General features: G+C 42.4%; 2 protein-coding genes across 10 annotated transcripts in view; one reads left to right on the top strand and one right to left on the bottom strand.

Moving 5' to 3' along the window:
• The window catches only part of slitrk5 (SLIT and NTRK like family member 5), a 427,390-nt gene that overhangs the window by 891 nt on the left and 402,758 nt on the right, over nucleotides 1-23,741 (top strand). The gene's annotated exons all lie outside the window — the stretch shown is intronic.
• Nucleotides 1-23,741, bottom strand: part of spry2 (sprouty RTK signaling antagonist 2) — a 350,030-nt gene that overhangs the window by 145,031 nt on the left and 181,258 nt on the right. For 6 of the 9 annotated variants that reach the window (XR_003833277.1, XR_003833276.1, XR_003833275.1 and 3 more), the window contains one exon: nucleotides 16,898-16,968. The exons of the other annotated variants lie outside the window; for them this stretch is intronic. The gene's annotated coding sequence lies outside the window, so the exon portion shown is untranslated. The remainder of the gene's footprint in view (nucleotides 1-16,897; nucleotides 16,969-23,741) is intronic. 9 annotated transcript variants of the gene reach the window in all.

The raw sequence follows: 23,741 nt of genomic DNA, 5'->3' as shown, positions 1-23,741 counted from the left end.
ATCTGCTCCATACACCCCAAACTATTGCGGGACTCACAAACCTTACAAATGATCCATCTCAGTCTGTGTGATCTCCACAATATCCACGCCCGCTGAAGCGACGCATCTCAAATCTGAAAATCACCCCATAAAAATCAGAGATGATGAAAGCCTTCAGCGCTGCACAGTTGTCAGGGGGGAGGGAGGGGAGGGGAGGGGAGGGGAGGGGAGGGCGGGCTGCTGCCTCCCACTCCTTCTCTTGTTCAGTCTTTGGGGCCTCCGCTGGGTCTCTAGGCTTCGTCTCGTTCTCCTTCTCTTCCTGTCTTCGTTTCTGAGTCTGTTACTCGCTCTGTTGCTTTCCCTCTCTCAACCTTTTTCTCTTTCCCTCTCACCCACTCTTTATCCCTCCCTATCCAGCTCTCCAGTCTCTCCCAGGGGCTTAATTTATGGTTGTGGAGCTACAGAAACATAGGGATGACAACCCACGCTCTGCTCTGCTTTGTTTGCTTGCTTGCTAGCTGGCTGGCTGGCTCACTGACTGGCTGGGTGTACATGTGTATATACTGTATGTACGCTGGCTCTAAACTCAAGTCTTGTCCCTTTTCCCAGGCTCATTATTTCTCCCTTTTCAGATACGAGCTTGTTGTATGCCTCTATGTTATGATCATAGTAAACACTGGCCCATTTCATGTGTGGCTGCTTTAACTTGTACATACAGATGCATTCAAAGATGAATCTTATTTGTCGTGGTATTTAGTGTGCATGAATGTCCATATTAACCTTTACCAATGGATTGTTTGGGGAACACGATGTACTTGGAGGCTTTTATTTCCTGGTGTGGTTCAGGTTCAGTCTGAAACCAAAAGCAAACTCCTATTGTATTTTTTTGTAATGGCATCAGAACCCAAAGCTTCCTTCATTCTTACCTCACTCGCACTAAACTGACTTCCCCGCACAAAGGGTCGCTCTTGCTTGCCGTGCTCAGATTTACAAAAAGTAATACATAATCAGGGATCCTACATATTTAAAAAGCAACCTCATCAAAAATAAAACAGCAATTAAAATGTTTCTTTAAATTATTATTATTTGTATGTTATTTCCACTAGAAACACCGGGCGGGTCCAAGTTTATTCAAACTCACGGACGTATATTTATGAATACTGAATAAGCCCTCGTTACACAAAGAAAAAGACGGCATTTATAATAAAGAATATATTCAAATCTTAACTGGATGACAAATCTGATAATCATGGCTGTTTTCCAAATCTGATAATCATGGCTGTTTTCCAAATCTGACTCATAATCTTGAGATTTTTCTTGGCTGAACCGCGCAGCCCCTGAGTCTTACGGGGGAAATTTGAAAGTGGAGCTGCCAAGTGTTGGAAGCCATGGGCGGGAGTGTCCTCCACCTTCCTTCTCTTTGTCTCCCGCTTGATGAAAACAACACAGGCAAGGACGCCCTGATGGAAGTGAATTGAAACTAGTGCAGGTCTCAGCAAAGCCTTGAGCCTATTGGCCTGGAATGATCAAGGAGACTTGGGAAGAGACTCACGCCTACATTGCTGGAATGGCTTGGGTTTCATATAGTCACACATCCCACTGCCAAATGTGTTATATAAAAGATGGTGGGTGCGCTGTGTAACATATGAGCGTCATTCATGAACGAGCACTTATTATGCATGACCTGGATGGAATAGAGTAAGCTGTCAAACAGGAATAACATGTGACAATGGTGGGAATAAAAATAGCAGTATGTGTTTTTTGTAAATTACAGGTGTCGCGAGTGTACTTCATTACGTATTCCCTATAATGTGTTCCTTTTTCAGCCGTGCATCTCTCTTTCTGTGTGTATTTGATTTATTTTGAGTCAAAGCAACACATCTCTACCCATCAGGAGGACGCTGGAAAGGTATTTTCCAGCGTGGCCTTTTAGCTGCCTTGGTTTCGAAAACCCACATGTTTCTTGAAAGCCTCGTTCTTAAAGATTAAGATGAACGAGACAAGACGTGGGTTTTGAACAATGCCCTCTGCTCTGGTTTGTTTGAAAGCCAGCACAAGGATGGCAGTTTGAGACTGAATGATGGCGAGGAACAACATTTGAATTCAGGATGAGTGTCAGGTTAATATTCTCCTGCTCGCCGCAACTATAATTCATTATCCGATGGCGGCACAAAAAGAGACATGAAAGCCTTTTCCTTTCCTCTTCTCATCAGTCGAAGCCTTGCACGCATCCTCTCGATTACCATCGCTCATCTTTTCTCTTTTGTTTCTCCCCTCGTGTCCCCATTCAATCCATTTTCATTTCCCCCCTCAGTTCCCTTTAAAGCTGCTTTCAATTCAACCCGATCTCTCAATCTTACACAACCCCCGTTCTACACCCTCTTTTCAGCAGCTCTCTGACAATCTCCGTCTCACTTCCTCCACGTGTCTGTCATCTTTCTCCCTTTCCTCTCAACCTTCCGCTCTTTATTCTCCCTTCCCAGACTTTTTCCTCGCTTATTGGCATATTTTGTCCGTTTCTCTCTCAACACTCTCTGTCCCTCCGTTCTTAGCAACGTCCTCTACGGACCAATTAAGTTCTCCAGCTTGATGTATTTCTCGGCCCGTCTGGACAGTTCAAGTGGTTCAAGGGCGGATAGAGACACACGCACACACAAGACGGATTTAACAATGTGGCCTAGGAACCTATTGGAGTTTTTAAAGTGTGTTTGCGAATCTCTCTCTCTCTCTCTCCGAGCGCTTCATTGACCCACGAAACAACCTTATCTTTGCACACTCTCAGGAAAAAGGAATAACGCGTTTGGACTCATCTTCCCCCCGAGCTCGTCCCAGGATCTTCCACAACAAACTGCTTGCTTTTTCAATTCTCAACAATGTAAACGAGCTGTGAGAGCTTTGTATTAGCACATTGTGCAGTGGAAGAATTGCCAAATGAAAAGGTCTGAGTGGAGAAAGAGGCCCTAACACGGCAGGAATTGTTGGTGTTGAAAGAAAAAAAACTCTCCGGGCGTATTACACAACACACCAGGGTACCGTCACATATGCGTGCAGCTCCTTTCTTTTGCAATACTGGCACTGACACTAAGAAACATTTGTGTGGCAGCGCTGCACATGGAGTCAGCCTCCCATGATTTACAAGTGAAATTCAAGGCTTAAAAATCTCAACTTTGTAAGAATAAATCCCTCTGCATGCACACTTGTATGGTAATGTGATCTTAAAAAGGAAAAATAAAGGGTTTAACTTGTAATAATAACAAATAAACCAGCTTAAGTGGAGATCTTGTAGTAAGTTATAAAACGCTTGCTGTTTTTAATCACACAGCAGGCATCCAGAACAATAACAGCATTTGTCTTTCTTATAAACTCGTCACATTGCCGTCGTAAAAGCCGCCTCAAAAAAGAGCCTGATTGACAGTTCAAGCGCTGAAGTTCCATCTGATTCTGAGCTCGCCACTGTCAGGCGACTGACCTGCTGAACACGGATGACAGACTATCTACCATCCGAAGGTGTCAAAATCAGCTCACGTTAGCGAGGAGGAAGTCACGCGTCGATTAGCATTACCAGAGGAAAACGAGCTCATTGAGACGCTCAATAGATCTTGATTGGGGGTGAAAAACCAAAGCGGAAGCTCCAAAAAAAAAAAAAGATGCATTCAAGATGTCACCATGTCAAACAAAAGAAGGAGGTTGTCAAACTTAAACTGGAATTATGAATTTAAAAAGCCATCAGTGCATTTAAGCTGAACGGCAGGCTTTCAGTTTCCACACACACATTGTGCTTCCACTGAAATAACTGAAATAAGGAACAACTAGGGCCAGTCAAGCTACGAATAATGATAACCAGCTGTGCCCATCAGAGGAAGGCTCGGATATTGAACGGGTTCAAATTTTGCTCGGTGAACTGCTGGATGGGCAGCTGTCAGGGGAGAAACACATTACAGATATTGTGAAGAGAAGACGCTCCGCTTTTCTTACCCCTGCCTCTACAGTGTCAGTGACACGGGCGCCTTGATTACTGCTCAGCGGTCTGTTCGGGTGCAGCCAAAAAAGATCAGTCTATGCTCCAAATAGCCCAGAAAAAAAGCTACACACACACACACACACTGTTGAATGCGGACACAATGCATTCCTGTCTCTCTTGCTAAGAGTAGAGGATAGGTTGGCATGTAATCTGTTGAGTTTATTTAAGAATACCTGTATTAGTACACAACTAAATCATCATCTAAAGCAGAACAGATCCATGTATGCATCAGTATGGGACAAGTCACCAATGCAGAAGATCATATGGTTCATACTGAAGACTTGAATCTTAAAACGGGTCGAAAATATATAATTTAATAATAATAATAAGCTTTATTTGTAGAGCACCTTTCATAAGAATTGCAGCCCAAAGTGCTTCACAGCAAAAACATAACAATTAGTACAATTAATACACATTTTAAAACAACCAAATCATTTCCTGAAACAGCTCGGCTCTGTGGTTTGTGCGTGGTACAGTCGAGGTATGGTATCCGCAGAACAACAGTGCTCATGTTCGACAGGTTACTCAGTAATGCATTTTTCCAATGAAGCTCTATGGCGCAGAGGAAAAAGATGAATCCGGCTTTGGCTGCACAAACAATACTTGTTAGTGGGATCAAATCATTGTGGGTTTTTCTCTTTGCATGGGATTTGTTGAGAATAAGAAAAATATAGAATATTGCCAGCCTTATCCTTTAAGGATCTGAACTTCAACCATTTTCATTCAGTGTGGATTTGAGCGAAAACAAAACCCATCTCTGTCCTAATACTTTCTGTCTCACTAATGCCAGACGTTATTGCAGAATCCTCTGGAAATGCAGTGCCGCAGACCCAAAACAATGACACATCAGCGATAGTATGTGTCCATGATAATCCCAGCCATTGTCTTCCCTCAAACATCCACGCAAGAGCTGCTCGCACCCAACACAACAACGCCAGAAACACGGCGTACAATATCATCCCATTTCTTTGTGCAGGAAAAGACGTCTGCAACAATAACAAACGGCTACTGGAGTTCTGGGAAATAACGCCAAGAGGCTGGCAAACTTGTAATTTGGAAAGTCAGACTGTGAAGGAAACACTAAAGCTAATCTCTTCCAAATGCCTTGAGTCACGAGTAAGGCAAATCTATATTTAGTTTGAGAGTTTTAATTCCAGGCCCTGGTGTGATGTCACATCATCGATTGCCTCTTCGTGCCTCTCGGAGCAGACAAAGCTCCCAGAGCTGTTGTTTGTTTACTTTGAGCCTTTTTTTTTTTAAATTTTTTGCTTCGTCATTATTGGAGAGAAAACAAAGATACAGAGGAAGGGTAAAGGAGATAAGACTTGGAGTCAGTTATACAAGGAGGCACATGATATGGGCACATCTTTGTACACACACACACAGGCCATCAGCCTAATTACTAGCGACAGGGAGGGAGCTAAGGGAAACAGCTTCAGCCATGGCCACTTCCACTGTGGTGCACCATTGGCAATATGCCCTATTTATGCATTTAACATACAAACACACACACACACACACGAGCACACGTTTGTATGTGTATACACACACACACAAATGGGCAAATATTCAAACACAAATGCACGCGCCACTGCTCCGAAACAAGCATGCACAGACAATACAGAGGTGTAGATGGAGACACAGAAAGGGAGAATGAAATTACATGGTTGGTAGTGCTATCATTTACAGTGATACAGTGCCGTGGACAGAACGACATGTGCAGTAATAGAGATAAAACACTCTCTCTCTCTCTATTTTCCATGCACACACACACACACACACACACACACACACACACACTGGAGCAATGCCAAGTCCTAGGGCACAGGCCTTGTGAATCTTTTAATTGGATGTGTGTTTTGACAGGCTAATCTCAAGAACAGGACACTGTCTACCCACCAGAGTCTTTCTAAATTCCCTTTAATACCACAGAAGTGCATCTTTAATGACCTCCGTGACATATTTATTTTGTTTTATAATCATCTGCCACTTCTGTGTGTATTTCTTGGTCGCATATATACATACAGGACTCTACACATATGGAAGTCTTCAGAGGTCACCCGCAGTGTAACATCTCCAGAGCCATTAGATTGTCAGCTGCTGTTATAGTCCCCGTTGGAACCATTAGTGTTGGAACAGGCTATTTTTATTTATTTACACCACGGTTTGCACCCATATTTCTTTATTTATACTCACATTTATACTCACATTTATTATTTCTGAGTTGCATTTCTTAGCTTATGTATTTCTTTTTCATTGTTTATTAGCGCTTGTATGTCAGAGATGTTTCGAGGCATCTCCAGGTTTATGATGGTGATGGCTACTTTGTGTGCTATTGGACATATTTCAAAAACGCTTTATGGACAGCCACTATGACTTGGCTGACGAGAGCCACAACATAAGCTTTGATGTAGCAAAGAGTGAAGAGGTGGGAACGTTATACTGAAAGCATTTCACTTCACAAATCCAGTTCATGAGACGGGTGCAAAGGAGACGGACGAGAAGCTCAAAAGTAGCAAAAAATACAAAAATACTACATATATTACTCGACTTATTGCCTGATAAAGGTCTGGCTAATAAATAAATAAATATATTTTAGAAGTTGGACAGTGTGCAGGAGCCTATTTGCAACTTTTGGGAAAGTTCTATTGAAATACAAATATTGAGAATAAAAGACAAGGCAGCAGAATGTGCGTGCAAACAATGGCTGAGGCACACACACACGCAATTTATTTTCTGGCAATAGATTCACAGACTTTAAACCAGAGCACATCTGAGAGAAGTGATGTCCTTCAACTGCATTCAGCTAGTAATACAAAAAGGTTTTATAGAAAGCCTGCACAGTGCCGGCACATGCTGTACCAGCCATTAAAGCTGTTCCATAGCATGCAAACTAAAGCTAAACACACTAAACCCGACACTTTATCTCTATATTATGAGTCAGTGAGCAAGATTCTCCTCGTGTGCCGTCTTGTATCTACACCAAACCTCCTACAAATAACAGGATAATCAATTTCATGGGGATTTTCTGCACGTTGTGCCCGTTGTCTTCGCTTTATCTGTTTTGACCTAGCTCAAGCTCATGCCGATTAGCCGTTCCGCTTTATTTTCTTCTGTTAATTCTTCCAGGTAATTTCCAAGAACAGCAGAGGTCAAATCTTTCGATTAAACAAAGACTTACAGAGCACCGACAATAGCTTTCATTGATAAGACAATAGAGCACATTTGCACATTAACTTGCTTGTTTTAGATGATCTTTAAGAAGGCACAGCTTATCTCACTGTCATTGGTGTCATTATTGAATAAGAATGCAGTGCACACCTCCAACATAATAAAGCACTAGAGTGGGGGCCGCAAAGAGAGAGAGACTCTTACTCACAAATTGGCGCTCCTGCTTTCACGCCATCGGAGGTGGGTTTATTTTTCCTTCACTTCGATTGTCAGAGACGCAGAAGAAGAAATAACGTGCGGGAGATAAGGGACCAACCGCGGGGGAGAAGATGTACTCTGTGCAACGACTGAATAACAGTGGGGAGATTTGGACAAGGAGTTCTCCCTCCCGCTCCGTGTTGCATTAATTCAAAAGCTTTGCTCTGTTTACCAAGAAAGCGCTGACATTGTCTCCTTGCAGCTTTTGTCACGCTGTCAAGCAATCACCGCCTTTGGATGTAACACAGTAATTATTAAAAGTCAATATTGAAAAGATCATCATGCAAATTGGTGTGTGCATTGGGGATGATGATGCTATGCAAATTATATTAACATAATTTGCCTTATCTTCTTAAAAATGGTCCAGATGGTCCTATAGGGTTGACGACCATGTAAACTGCATGTGTGTGGATTTGCGTCAAACCGAAATGAAACTGTTCTACAAGAAAGTTGTGTGAGCGCCTCCTCCCGCTCTCTTTATCTCACACTGCCACAGTCCTCTCAAAGTCGGCGGCTAATGTCCCACCCAGAGGAAAATACTTGGGAGGACAACTCCAATCTCATTGCTGGTGGGAAAACAACACTTTTATCTGACTGAAATTGGTCAATTAGCGCCAAATAAAGTCAAACATTTCTCAGCTTCCTCCAGGGGTTATGGATAAAGAAGTCAAAAGAGAAGAAGAGACCTTGATTTTGCTCATTTAGGACATGCGATGATTTTTAATTACCCAAAGGAAGGAGTCTTTTATTGAGCAACACGGCTGCACACTGTCACCTGTCTCCTCTAATTGCGCGTCTTCACTCCTGAGGGGAGTCGGAGGGGAATGTAATTACGTTGAGATCAATAGTCAAGAGTCGACGATGACACAGTAACGATTCATATTATATGCAGATTGATTCATTTCCTTGGACATTGTTAGTTTAATTTAATGGAAGTCTACAAGCTCGATGGGGGAAATTCTCTCGCATTCAGGGAACGAGGCTATAAAGACAATTATATGGGCAGGTTTAATTGTCCTGGAACTATATGGACTGATTAAAAACCGCAGTAAGAGCAACTCACTGTGCATTTCAGGTCATTTTGAAGCCACGTTTGGATACTTACAAAGACAGTTAATTTGAAAAGGTAATTTCATTATTTCGAAGGCTTTGCAAACAGGACCTTACTAATGCTCGGAAAAAAGCATTTTAAGTAGAAGAATACAGTAAGTAAAAGAGCTAGAGGGCGACTACGGGCCTACAGCCGTGCTAGCACCTGTGTGAGTCTCATTGATATAACCATCTCATAGTGTTGTCTTCCCTATCAAGTACTGGACACCAAAGTGCATGGCAACCAATCCACCTTGTAGGTGTAGAGATCAGTCAAAGACATAGATGAAATAGTTCATTCTTTTTGTGGTCATGTGAGGGAATATGCGACACACCTTCCAATATGTTTCACTGCCTCATAGAGTTAAGGTGAAGGAGATGGGCCATCGCCTTCGAAGGCCACAGAGGATATGTTAGAGTGTCTGCAGTGACTTTAAAGTGCACATAATCTACAGAAAGGCATGCTGTACGGCAGACAGCTGTCTCCCCGATGTAACGTACCTACCGCTGAATGCTTGTCAGCTTTTACTGACACCGCCAGCGCGTATTCAAAGCAGACATCTATAGAAAGTTCCACACTCGAAAACTCGTAAAAAAGGGATGGGTCCTTCGAGTGGCTGAGTCAGTTCACGGTGACACCAGGATAGAATGCACAGGAGATAAGGAAGAGAGAAATAAACAGCAAGTGACAGAAACAGAAAGGACATGTCGAAGAAGCGAAACAATGGAACATGTCAGAGATAGATGACAATTGGCCGACATGACTTCAGGTTTTTATGAAGTGCGCGCCCCAGAGACGGTGACACCGTTCCCCCATGTCTGAGAGGAGATTGAAATTTGGGAAAAGGGAAGTAACCGGCCACAAACTCACCGCAGAGAGCGGACCTCTGAGTCCCAGCAGGCGACTGGAGAAGGTCTGTATGTCAGAATGGGTTTTTCAATCCAGGACCATTTCAGCCAAGCATCCATTACTGAATGCATGCAACATTAAACTGGCAGTAACACAGCTGGTCACTTTCTGCATCCGAATGACACACCAGAGCGTAAACCCTCTGAGGATATGTACTCTGGGAAAGGTGCAGCATGATAAATGAAGCAATAATATTTGGCGTGGGACAATGTTTGGCCAAAACAGGGAGCTTGATTTCATTACCATTTCTCTACGACACTAAACTGCCTCTGGTGGACTATTTCTCTGTGTAAGATCCATTTAAAGGGGCTTTTAAAATGGAACAGGGAAACATGTAACAAAAGTGTCCTCTGTTAACCAACACAGATGCATCTCTTGCACAAGTCCTGTTTATGGAAGAGGACACAACACATACTAACCCTAACCCTATACAATTTTGAAGGTGCTTTACGTAAAACAATCTGACCAGATACAGATTTTATTCAAATACTACGGGTGAAGTATGACTTAGGCAAATGGTTTGTGTGTGCCATGCTTCACAGTCTTTGTTTCCCTGTCTCTGTATTATGCAGAGGCTAAATCACAGTGTTCATGCTGCTCTTGTCATGAATCGAGAGTGAAACCACTAGCTATCAACAGAGGTGGCGGGAGCTGGGAGCGCTTTATTCCATCCCCGACCTCTTCAATGGAGAGCATCCGGGAGAGTGGAGTGTTTGGAACCCCATCTGCATTTACAAGGAAGCTTTTATTCCACCAACAATCGGAATAAGACCTCGTTGAGAATAGAAAAACTGACATTTCACCGACTGTTAAACGCAAACGAGAGACAGAAAATTAAGGTCAAATTAAAGATCCGCTCTTTCATCTCCTTTGACGTTATACAACAAAAATAAGAGCTTTCATATGTTAAGCTTCTGAGTGAAAAGTGGTTTTCTCAGCCAAAGTACAAAGACTCCACGCTGCCAATGTAGGACACTCACTGCCTTTCATTCTGAATGTTTCTTTACCTCTGATCTCTGTGGTTGTCATCGCTCCCAGTTTGTTTACTTCATTTGTATTGAATTATTTTCATTATACGCTTGTTGCTCCTAATTTTAAAATGTTTTAACGCTCAATCAACACAAGAGTCTCGCTGAAACATGTACCTGTTGCTGTGTTACGGACCGTCTTTACACAGTCCACATGTACTAACAATGTACCCAAGAATATGTACATAGAGATTGTGACAGCAGTGTGAGGGAAGGAATCTATCAAGCCTGATGTGTGCACAGGGGCTATCGCTGGTGCAGGTTGGGGAGCTCGGTGGCAGATACAATCCAGGTTGTCAGTCACAGCTACCTGAGATGCTCTCGCTGCTTTGTATCTGTGTGACATGGATCTCTGTCACCAGGTGAGAGCTGATCCGGGTAACAATCTATTACCTAAAGCAAGGTTTCCTACAATAGCAAACAAACAATAATAATAATAATAATAATAATAATAAGTATGCAGTAGTGGGACCAAATATACTACATGAGCCACACAATAAGTGGTATTCACAGGTTTTATATTAATGATATGACCAAGAGCATCAGTGCTAATTAGTTTGCATTAAACGCCTGATCCTAAAGGTGTCTTGCAGGCAGAGTGAGCAGTGGGCATTAGGAAGTAGATGAGCGGTCTAACATTCATTAAGAAAATGTACTCATCCTCTTTGCTGCCCCTTCAAGCTGATGGCACTCACCTGTATAATAATGGCCCTGCCTGGTACATATTTCCTCAGTGATTAACCACTGCTGCGCTGTTATGCTTATTTCAGTACTTTGGAGTTCCATGCCTCTCTCATAAATGCATACATTCACACCACACCACTCGTGCACTGGCCTGTGAGCAGATCTGCTGTGACCAGCAGGCCCGACAACATGACATAACATCCTCTTGTGTCTCGTTTCTTTTCTCTGCTGCCAGATCCCATAGAATGACAAACAGTGTATGTCATCACCTACACGCTGGACTGACAAGGCTGATGGCCATGCAAGAGAAATACTGTTTACAGCATCTTGGTGCAGGAGGTGAACATGAAGGAAAGAGCCTTCGATGCCAGAGCAGACTCGCCTCCAGGTCTTCCAGGAAGTCACTTCTCTCTTCATTGCAAATCCTGGCATGAACCTTGTCATTTCCCTGAAGTGTGGTAGATCAGCCTTATGGCATTCCGCAGTGGGTACTGGCAAGAACCAGCTGGATTCTTACAGTTTGCTAAAAATGCACTGGGATTAGGCTACATGTGTGGATACGAGTAACAGAACTGTCATCAGAAGCAAAGCTATAAGTGGACACTTTATCTTCTAACATTGGCTGGATGAATTTTTACATCACTGCCCCTTTAACAGGAAAAAAAGAACTAGAACAATCCTGTTACCTGGACTCAAATAAAAAACTGGCTGTTTTAGGGATCCCTCTTTACAATGCTACCCCCTGAGTGAAAACAAAGCAGAGTGTCAGTACCTATAATCAATACACTAACCTTCCCGAGTCTTTCTCTTGCAATTAGGAATCAGTGCTGGTATGAGTGTAAAAGATAAGCAGCTTCTGGGCTGTGGAATGCAGTTGCAACCTTGCATTTGTGGACCTGCCAGCGCACATCGACGTTTGTGACATACCCAACCTTTGACAAAGAAATTCTCTCTTTGCTGTTTGTTTGGATCGAGTGAGGGAGGCAGCCAGGATGCCATCTGAATGAAACGCACAGGCCTTGCAGAGCTTCTAAAACGCTCCTCATTTCTCGCTCTTTGAGAACCACAATGCGGGAGATTCGCCGAACTATATGAATTTTGAGATTAGGTCAATGCCAGCCACCGCCGTGCCAGTGTAAGCGATGTTTTCTCTTCACAGCGCGCGAGTGCGAGTGTGTGTGCACGGGCTCTGGTTGCTATGGTTATGTCTTTCTCTGAATCAGTCTGCAGGCTGGATAAATAATGCACACTAATGCTGGCTTGGTGACAGCACTGCAGCAAGCTGTTGCTCACCTAAGCTTTGCTCTGGAAACACTCAAAAATATAGACATAAATATGCTAATGTGTGCATGCAGCAACCTGAATGCCTGCAAACATACTTATAATAAAGATGCAGTGTGCAGCCACACTCACAGAAAAGGTTTGTCATTTGCCGTCGCTGGAATAGACTGAAGAACAGCGCTGTCATGTCTGTTCCAATAGAGTGAGATATCAAAGTTTGTTTTGACATAACCCGGTCTAATGAAGCAGGTGAATGCTCTTTGATGGACTGATGTCAATACCTCCCCCACTGTGGGGTGCATTTAAAAAAGACCTCTATCAGCCACTTCAGAGATTGCTGAAAACACTGAATGTGTGATTTGACGCCAAGTGTTGAAGCAAACAGCATCAATGCAGCACACTGTTATCTCTATCAATGTGGTCCACGGTGAATATAGATACAGCCGGCTATTCCTTTATGCTGTCACTCACAAAGAGCCCAGTGACAGGGGGATCATTTGCATAGTTTTACTTTGGTCTACATTTTACAGTCTCAAAAGAGAAATAGTTTGTTGAGTAGTTTGTTCTGGGTAATGTAGGACATTACTACCGGTGAAAAAGGTAGATGGTGCAATGTTGAACATTGCGTTCTCGCACACTGGACAAGCAAATTGTTGTTGCACATTATATTTTTGAAGGAGCTCCATCCTGAAGCAAAAACATATCAATTTGAATGCATGTGGAGAAGGCAGCACATTTTCCTAGCTTCAAAATAAATGTATATGTTTCCTTTACCATCAAGGAGACAATTATTATTTTTTAAAAGGAAAGGGTACTGTATGTAGAATAATCCATGATTTTATTGCTCACCCCGAGAGCTCTTTTTATAGGTATGATAACAAAGGGTTGATAGATGTAATGTGGAGAATAAAGTACAAAGGATAGACGTCGATGGAAGACACAAAAGAGAGACAGGGAATTGGAGAGTTCTTTATGTTCTTTACTGAACGCTTCGATGAGTCATTGTTCATAAATCTGTCTCGATACGTGCGGAAAAATAAATGTATTTCTACTGCAAAAAAAGATAAGCAGTGCTATTTTTACCGTGGATTTGTTCATGCCATGAGTCCAGGCTCACATGTTACACCTGACACTGTTTGGAAATCAAAGCTTTCCGACCAACAGGAAAGCGATACATTAATAAATAATGCTGTATGATTTTTCAATGTCATATACTTTTATGGTAATTTAAAATCATCTTTCTTTCCAATCTTAAAACTTGTAATAAATCACCTTTTTGCTCTCCGTACAGATGAGAAAGGGAATTCAAAACATCCATGCAATTCTTTGGTTGTGATGGAAGTGGCTGCAGAGAGGCCTCGCACAGAATAACTTGTATTATGAACTTCTATAACCCTCAAATCAAATACACAAAAAAAAATAGCCCCAAGAAGGCAATAACAGCGCAGGAGAGCACGGGCAGGTGGGTGAAAAAAACAGAATAGAAAAGTGCAATAAGCTACAATTATCAGAATCCTCTGTTGCCAGTCAAAGTAAATCTAATTTATCTCGCCTGCCTGCAAACACTGTTTGAGAATGAGGAGAGCTAAGGGGGGGGGGGGGGGGGGGGGGGGCTGTTGGAGAAAGTCTCAAGGTCCAGAATGTAAAATGACCAACACACTACACTGAATGGTGCTCGTACTATTCCATGAGAAAAACAAGTCAACGTTGGGTTTTAAATCAATACAGACGTGGCGTTACACGACAAAGTGTGGTTCCAAACTGCGACCTCCCGGGTGAAAGTGTGGGTGTTTGCCAGTCTTTATACTTCCTGGTACACAATTCCAACACTGTTGTTTGCTTTGTACTTCGTTTGATTGCAATCAATATCGGAGGCTGAGGGTCTCTCACCCACATTCCCTTATTTAACGCTCCTACTCGCTCTTTTTTTTTTTTTGGTCATCATGGCATGATGTTCAAAACATGACATAAACAAGAGAATAGAAAAGTGCGAAGAGGGTGAATGAAGGTGTAATACATTAACACGTTTCCTGTGATCGAGTCACATCACTGTCAATATTAATCAGCGGCAAACTGTCAACAGGCAAACTGATGTGGATGTAATGATGCTCCCAAAAAAAAAAAAAAAAAAAAAAAGATACATTTTGACAATGGAAATGACTTTAGCTCCCCCCAGCTATTAGACGGACTCACAATGTATCACATCAACTCAACCTCCCAGCATGTATATAAGAGCGCTAAGTTCCCATTTCACTGTCATCCGCCACCATTTAAATCGAGGATCTGAAGGCCTCAAAGATCCATGAATGGTGTGTTTTTCATTAGTATTCATGATAGCTAATATTAGATGAATTGTCGTATTGATTTCCCTATTGGTGCTGCTGGCTGGTCACCGCGCTGAACACATTATTCACAGCCACCATATTTATTTAATAATCTGAATTTCATTTCAAGAGATGATCACACGTTGATAAATGGGATGGGGAAGCTGTGGATAGTAGAGAATCTATGTTTGTTGGGTAATTAATACAGATATTTCTGTTATGGTGCAGCAAGAAGTCTCACCTGCCATCCCCCGTCTTAAATATGTCCAATTTCAGTAGTTTTAATCAGTCCCTTCGGGGAAAAGACCCAAAAAGAAGAAAACAAATCAACTAGAATCACTTCAGGCTTTGACAAACACAAATCCACAAAAGCTCTAAATTTGGGTGCAGTTGAGTGTTCACTCCGAGAGGATAATTATCTTCATATGGACTTTATTTTTCTTCTTTTCATCACCACAATGATTGCTTGCGCTCACAATGTCACCACTTCAACTGCCGAGCTTCCATATGGAAGTGCAGTATCTGTGCCCTCAGATGCACATTTGAAAAAGGCTAAAGATACCTCAAAACTGCTAACCAATAATTAAACTGCGAATGCAATAACACACTATATCATTATACAATACTATAAATAAGGATTCCTTTGCGCCATCTTGAAAGCAGTGTTTACATGCTTTACTTGGTAAAGGCTCAAGTGATTTCTATTCATGGATGTTAAATTAACCATGAGGAAATCACAGCAGATATTCTAATGTTTGTAAATGTGGTTCACTGTGTTAATGTGGATTTAACTGACTCCCACTATCAGTGGATGCACGGCTAGGTCTACTCCCTGCACTGATAGTTATTTCTGCATCCAAAAGATATCCCATATACCTGATCATTTATAAGAAGGTTTACCATTGATTTGTTTGGGCCGATGATACAATTGAATTCAATTATCATCATTGCATTGTGTCGCATATATGGATGCATGCTACAAGGAAGTTCACAATATCTAATAAAGAAAATAATGGAGCACAACTTCCAGGGCTTCTTCGCTGGATACAAATTAGATGAGACTGGAACATCCGGTAACAAAAACAAAAACAAACGGCTGTTACCTCACACACAATAGGTTACACCGATCTGCCACTGGTTTTAGTAAACAGAATGGGCAAACCGGCTGCTGAAAACACCTGCTCAGATATAAAAAAACGTCCTGGAGGGGCGCACACACACTGTTATTACTATAGCATGAGCTTTACTAAAGCAAACAGCTGCCAGACAACAATATTACTTTATTTTGAAAGGGTAATCGAGTGATCGATCACAAACTCGTTACAGAATCAACACAATAAAAAAGGTGCAATTATTTCTTATCTTTGGTGGGCACCTGTTTATTGATGCGTGTGGCCATTACAGGCAGCCAGCACACACACCTGTAACTCCAACTCCTTAAATGGTACAACACCACTGGTTAACATATCAGTGGCCATATACCAATGATTAATCACTGACATCCCTAGTAGAACAAAAGGGCTCCAGTTCTTGTATTGCATTAAATCCTCAGACTAATCCCAGGCTTTGTGTGGATACAGTGCTCAGTTCTTATCTAAACATTCTTGTCAAGTGGCATTTGTCTTTTCCACAATGTGGTGACAATCCGCACGTTGTTTGTACAGTAGATGATTGATAGCGAGGCTACAAGCACAACTGATACTGCAGATTTCCACCAATCAGATAACAATGGAGCGCGAGTGTGAGATGTGACGGAGTTGGAGAAAAAGAACCGGGTACAGCAGCGCCAGAAGTAGAATTTAGAGGCTAATGTTGAAGAAACAAGGTTTCCTCAGCTTCTCATGAGTCACGTCCATGCTCCGGCTGGTGATCTGTCTTGCTGCCCACAGAACTGCTCTGCCATTACAGCACTAAGTACATCTCAGACTGAAACACAGATCCATGCTCGCAGCGCTTTTAAACAGATGTCCCATTGCCTAATGTGAGGTAACTTCACTCGGGGCTATTGTACCCGAATTGCAAAACTGACAAGATGCATTGCACTTGAACCAGGAGCGTCTCCCAGGTGAACTGTTGTGCTATGCAAATAGGCCACACAATACAGCTCAAAGTAATATAGCATGCATCTTAAAATACAACATATTTTTCTTACCTTGGTAGATGCGCTGCAGTGTCTCCTGGGCCTTCCACAACAGATCTCTCCTCAGCTGTGCAAAGAATCGTCTAAATTCAACAGAACATATAAATATATGTAACGGTATTCTTTCAAAATAGCAGCATAAAAACAGCCTAGATTCAATGAGCAGAGAACAGACGAAGACAAAAGATGTCTGACCTATCGCTAGTTTCTTTTTCCCCTTGTGCGTTTGTGATTAAGGCTCCTGTGTACACCTAGTGTAGCAGGAACGACCACAGAGGCAGTTCTTTAGTACTTTGCCATGTGTTATAGTCAGTGACAGAATGGGTCACAACCGTGCAACGTGTTAACTTAACTATTTTGTTCCTTATACGGCAAATTATCCACTACTACGCTTTGATCAGATCTTCTTTACGGGTCTAGAGCATAGGTCTTCAACAGCGTAGGTCTTCAAGTACTGCAGGGGGGCGTTGCAAAATTGTTCTTTCAACACATTGCCAATGTTTTGGGTAATGCCATCACTGTTCCTCTCTCTATTCTTGACCGTGCCTCGTCTAAGGTTGTGCTTTCTTTGTTGTTCTCTCTCACTTTCTTTGTTTGCTATTAGTTTTCATCGTTGTGTTACATTGCACCGTTTTGGTCTCCATCGTTTTTGAGAGGCTTTGCTTGCGACCCCCTTCGAAACTGATATGGTACATCTCGAGGGGTTTATCTTGCAGACAGGAAACTTTACAGGTGTGTAGGAGAGATCAAAATAAAGGGAGAGTTTGAAGACGGGGTTGGTCGGAGCAAAGGCGGCAGCAGTAGGGGGGTAGAGCGTGGGGAATAGTCTCAACTTTAGCCCACGGCCTGAATGTGGCACTGCGGCTGGTGTGATCCCCTTTCACAAGATGCTCTCTAGTTAAGGATTTATTTTCAAGACCCAAAATGACATACTTCAAAGATGTGTCATTGATAGTAGAGGGGGCTTTGATAAAGTCGTCAGTCCTCATATTAAATGACAATCCACAGCCATTCGACACTCTCCTACTATTCCCATCATCGGGCTGTGGTAGTAAGTTTTCTTATCTTTTGAACCCTTCAGTGTGGAAATCTTTATGAATTATGCTGACACTCTTAAGACTCAAAGTTCTAATGCACTATGCTGAAATTAGAAACGATACATCCGTAGCTTCAAGACTTTCACAGAATCTGGCCTCTTGAGATTTATTCTTTAACTTGTGATGCTTTATGCATCTGGACAGCATGCATCGTTATTCTGTAAGACATGCATCCGTTTGATAATTCCTTTTGAGTCGAAGCTCCTGTTTTGACGTGAGGACCACAGAGACAAGGCGAGGTCTCCCCAAGGCTAGAATTCAGAAGATGTCAGCTCAAACAGCTTCCCCGGAAAGCCAAAAAAAAAGAGATCCTGGCGAGAACAAGTCCTTGGGAAGTGTAAAATGACCTCAAAAGTATCACAAATTCAACCTGAAAACTTTATAAATGCTTAGCTTGTAGGCATCCGTGGTAAAAGTGCTAAGCTTTGAGCGAGGGCCGAGGACATCTTGAAGCTTTTTGCAAATTGCTGCTTACTTAACAAGTTTGCAAACACTCCCAATGGAGAGCAGGTGAATAGTTAGTTTTTTTTCAAAAAGAGCCAGCTCAGACTGAATGCAGTCAATAAATTGCAAATGTGAAGGTCAAAGAGGGACAGCCCATAATCATATAACACTCAGCTCTATTATTCAGCAGAGGCATGACCATGCGTGTGTTATTATTCAGCAGTGTGCGGGGACGTGCTCCTGTGGACTACTAATGAGAAGCTGTCGAAAGGAGAAGACCCTCCATTGTTCTCTGAGGAATCAATAGGATACCTATCAAAAGGTGCGCTATCTGTAATATGAGGCAGATTAGTTCAAATGAGATAACAGGAATTAAAATGGATGAAATAGAAGAAAAGGACAGGAAGGAGGCGAGGCGACAGAGTGAGCAAAGTCTGATAAAGCCAAGAGAACATCTGCTGATGTTTAATCAGGCTGATCTCTAGCCCCGCGCGCTATCTACTCTGTGTTTTTCTTGCCTTTATATATCGAGGTAAGTGCTTTGCTGAGCATCGACACTTCCTTTGTTCTTCCCTTACCGTGGCGTTACATTCATGATGTTGAATAAATCTGCCGCCGCCTTCTGCCGGACACTGAGCTGCTGCAGTTGACAGATTAGAGGCCGTATAGGTGCCAGCCAAAGACCTTCACTGTAGTTAAGGGTGAGTATTCGTCCATATACTTTCTCCCAGATTGTCCTCACAAGCATTTTAAACCTTAAGGCTACTGCAGCCATCTGCACATGATTTAAAAACTCAAATGTCTACATGCACAGCTGACCCTGCATGCACAACGTCAAAAAGGTCAGAGACATCACCGAGGGCACGGGTTCCCAAAATGGCTCAGCGAGGGCGTGCTGACAAAGGGGTCACTCACTCGGATGACCGGACAACTCACAGAGACACTCCGAGAGTTTCTCGCCTCCTCAGGGCCGAAGTAAAAATCAAACTGTGAAATCTCCTCTTTGCCTTTAAATCTTGCACGGGGTACACACACACACACCACGCTGAGCTGTTATTGCTCTTTGCCGAGTGGGTTTGCGGGACTTTTTTTTTTTGTGGCATTCAAGATCAGCTGAACTGGAGTTGAACTTGATGATGTGTGGGTTTCCGTTTTTGGCTAGAGGCGGTGAACAGCTTGCTGTGTTTTGAATCATATGAGTGAATTAAAAAGACATTGGTTGGTTTGCTGAATTATTAGGCTCTTTAGCTAGCTTACACAACCAAATCACATGCGTCTGTGCATGTTTACCAAGCTAAAACATATCAATAGACAACATGCATTAGGAAATAAGTCCATCTTAAATCGGGATTTTATTCATATCACTGTTGGAATTGGTGTCTTTTGCAGGTATCTTCTGTCCTGCTTATTCCACAGCCCGCTCAGCCGTTATGTTTCAATAATGTGCTGCTGCGGAGATCATGATGCAACTGAATCACCCACTCATGAAGCAGCATTTGGAGAGTAATCTTGTGTAGTCACATCTCTGTCTCAAGCTCACGCAGCTGTGGAGGAATCTGACAGAAAATGTTGAATACGAGAGAGCCCGAGGCAGCGATTTGATTGGTTCACAGCTTGAAAACATGTCCAGGAAACAGCACCTCTGCTTGATTTTTGCTTCGTTATTTAAACTATGTTAATAATATATTAGATTAACAACAATAATGACGTGTTTATCCGCAGGCAACGGGCAAAGTATTAAACCTGTTCAACAGCCTGTGGTTTATTACAGAAATGTATTTTCCGCCCTTCTCGGGTTGATGATTTTGTGATGACATATTTGAGATCAGCTCACAAGCCGCAAATTGGTTGTATAATAGGATAATACACAGGTGAGCAGAATGGTATATTATAACCTGTAATTCAGGAGGGGACACGGGAGAGCATCCTATAGATCCTGATAGATTGTTGTTCAAGATGGCTTATTTATATTGTTGCAGAATATGCATATGTACTGTATATTGTACATAGTCCATAAACATATTCCATTTGAGTCATTTTCTAATGTATAACATGTCTAAATGTGTGTGCAGCAACAGTATTTCCGCCCTAGAAACAACCTGTAATCCTAACCCCGTCCCCATATGTTCACAGCTACATCCTGGCACTTAAAAATGACACTTGGCAGGTTCGAGCAGTGACAAGATGTGGAGGGCATGTGGGCGACAACCCCCCATTCTGGGATGTTCTGCCCGGGGTTTGGTGTTGGGGGGAAAAAAATAAATGAATTATGTTTAAGTATATTCTGCACGTGTGTGTGTGTGTGTGTGTGTGTGTGTGTGTTGGAGAACTTCTATTGCCAGGTTTCCGCTGTGCCAATCTGTAGCAGCCATAGAGCATCCTGGACTTGCTCAGCCATCAATCAGTCGGCAGCCATGGCTGAGTGCTTACAGACAGACGCACACACACACGTACACACACGATCTAACACAAACCTCTGACAACCCTCAGTTCAGAGAAAACCAAGGCCACCCGCTACTTTATTAAAAGGCTACAGCTGTTGTTTACGTGGGCACGGAGCAAAAAAAGGATTTTCTCTTCCAAGATTCAACACAGACAACACGTCGTGCTGCTTCACCATTTTCTCAGTTTCGCTGCTTGTCATACTCGGCTGATGGCAATCTGGAGCACATACATCCTCAGTTTCACAAGTCGGCAGGACATACACATTTGTGTGATGCTAAGAGTGAGACTGTAGTCCCACAGGTAGGGGCTAAATAAAACTAAAGTATGACATTAAACATTAAAAAACAGGTAGTAAGTCTTAAGAATCAGGGGCTTTAAAGTATATATGCAACTGTCCTACATTATGCTTCCATATTTAATTACACACATATATTAAATGCCTAGTTTAATGGCTTTAACGATCTTTGTTGTGCGTGCTAGCATGCTAATGCTAGCTAATTAGCACTAAACATGAAGTACAGCTGAGACTGGTGGGAATGCAATTAGTTATTCAGGCGTTTGATCAGGAATTCTCCTAGCATGAAATAGCCAAATCTCTGACGATTGAGTTGCATTGTGGGTAACGTTGTGGAGAGGAATGCGTGGAATTTGTAAAACGACATCTCTGGCTCTGATACAAAAGTCTTATTATTATACTTGTATAAACCATGTGTGGGGAAGTATACGTGATGTGTGCACATTTTCACTACACAAAATGAAATTAAGGTTTGAAGGTTGGCGCAGACTGATCTTTACGCATGGCTCCTTCTCTTAAGGTTAAAATGGTGCGGTTTGTCTTAGTCATGGTAGACTGTACAGCTTTAGGGTGAAATGGAACTGTAGGGGGTTGGAAGATCAAAGATGGCTGGGTGGGCCATGTAGGAGATGTATCATCTTGCTGCTGGGTATTTCCAGAGTGCTCGTGTGAAGGGTAGAGCGGTTATTGGCCGGCACCACATCTTTGAACATAGTGCTCATCCCATGGAGGTGTGTAAACATTAAATTATTGGGCAATGATCATCAAGCCTAATTTTCGAGACGAGGAAAGAAACAGCTTGAGACAAATTATGCATTTTTAATTCCCCACCTTCTTTAGCCATGTACTGTCGACACAGTATGAATTTTAAATGTGCTCTTCACAGTGTAGCTCGGAACAGAACGTTATGTAATCAAATTACTTACTTAAGCAAATACATTGACTGCTTACAAGCTTTCGAAATAGACTCACTGAGTGGTTAATCATACGACTGTTTTAAATATCAAATACACAGCATGGGCATGGGATTTATAAATAATGGGACACCCGTCAAGGAGATCGCTCATCTATAATGCATGTTTTGTTTGCTTCACATCCTGTCGGGCACCGTACAGTACGTGTCATATATGACATAGCTCAACAGACAAGTGGAAATGCATTAGTGCATAAACAATGCATTAAATATTAAAGCTGTTGTGTATTTCTCTGCAGAAACATCCCTGTAGGTTATAATGCTTTCAAAGCTTAGTCCTCAGTGTGAACAACAACAAAGGTCCAGTCAAAGCTTCAGAAGAGAAAGATGAAATGTTGAAAATATCTCATTGACAGAAATATAATGTATATTTTACACTGTCGCGCATTCTCACTCACTCTCTCTTAACCAGCAAAGTTTCATGCCTGATCTGATCTTTTGCGTCAGTACAATGAAAATATGCTTGAAAGACTCGTCAGAACTCGTAGAACTTATGTCTGTGTTGGAACTTTAATGACGGTTGCATGACACAAGAGAGATAGAAGAAAGGTGTGTGTGTGTTGGGACTGAACCGTATCCACAGACAGAATGTTGTTTATTCTGCAGATGGCAACTAAGAAGTAAGGTTGGGGAAGAAAGGTCATGGTTATGGCAAATTAACAGACCTTTAAACTAGTCTGGGATAATATCATGCTACGGTTAACAAACGTGACCACTAATTGCACGTCTGCGATAGATATAAACTCAGGTTTCCACCCGGCCCATCCACCAATCTCGACCTCCACACCTGTATATTCAGCCTCTGATGAACTCATCTCTGACCGTCTTGGAACTGAGAGTAAAGCTGGGGATAGATTGATTCGGTAAATGGAAGTAAAGGGACAGTATGGTTAAGGGTTAAGCAGCAAACACTTATGTAAAAAGGTCCTCACACTCGCGCTTCACTTGGGCCAAGCAACAAGCATTCCTGTGTTCCAAGGTTTCCTGGAGGTCAACCAGCTCCAAATATATCTTCTCAAAAGTGACACAATCACGTCTGGCTCCAATGGGATTATGTTGCATAAATGCATGTGTATGTTAACCGAGTCTGGCATGTAGGCTTTGAAACACCACTTAGAGTCCTAAAGTAAAGCCTCGATGTATTTGAAGCAGCAAGTGCACGACTGATGCTAACCTGGATATGCAATTAGAAAATATACGATAATTCAGAGCTAAATAAACATCTGTAAAAATTCATAGGACGACCCTCGAGCCAATAAATCAACGCACAAACAAAGTCGATCATGATGCATCAGTGAGACAACAGAGCGCATCCAATTGAGGCTTTAAACACAGTATCAAGGCTGCACGGAGCTGCAGAGCGGATGTTTACCAGCGAGCACGCTGTAAATTCAGGTCAGATCTCGAACAGATTTATGCTTAGTGTTTTTCTCCCTCTCTCCCCCTCACAGACATCACTGCCACAGGTGCTGGCAGTGATGTCTGTGAAATGACTTCTCACTGAATGAGGATTTCAGTCTCAATTTAAACCCCTCAGCTTGGCACCGGACCACAGCGGTCTCAGTAGTCTTCAGTTTGTATCTCTTTGCATCATCTCCCTAT

This window comes from Cottoperca gobio, chromosome 2, assembly GCF_900634415.1.
Source record: "Cottoperca gobio chromosome 2, fCotGob3.1, whole genome shotgun sequence".
In the NCBI taxonomy this organism is placed as follows: Eukaryota; Metazoa; Chordata; class Actinopteri; order Perciformes; family Bovichtidae; genus Cottoperca; species Cottoperca gobio.
Note: the sequence above shows the minus strand (reverse complement) of the source record. Positions and strands in the feature narration are given on the sequence as shown.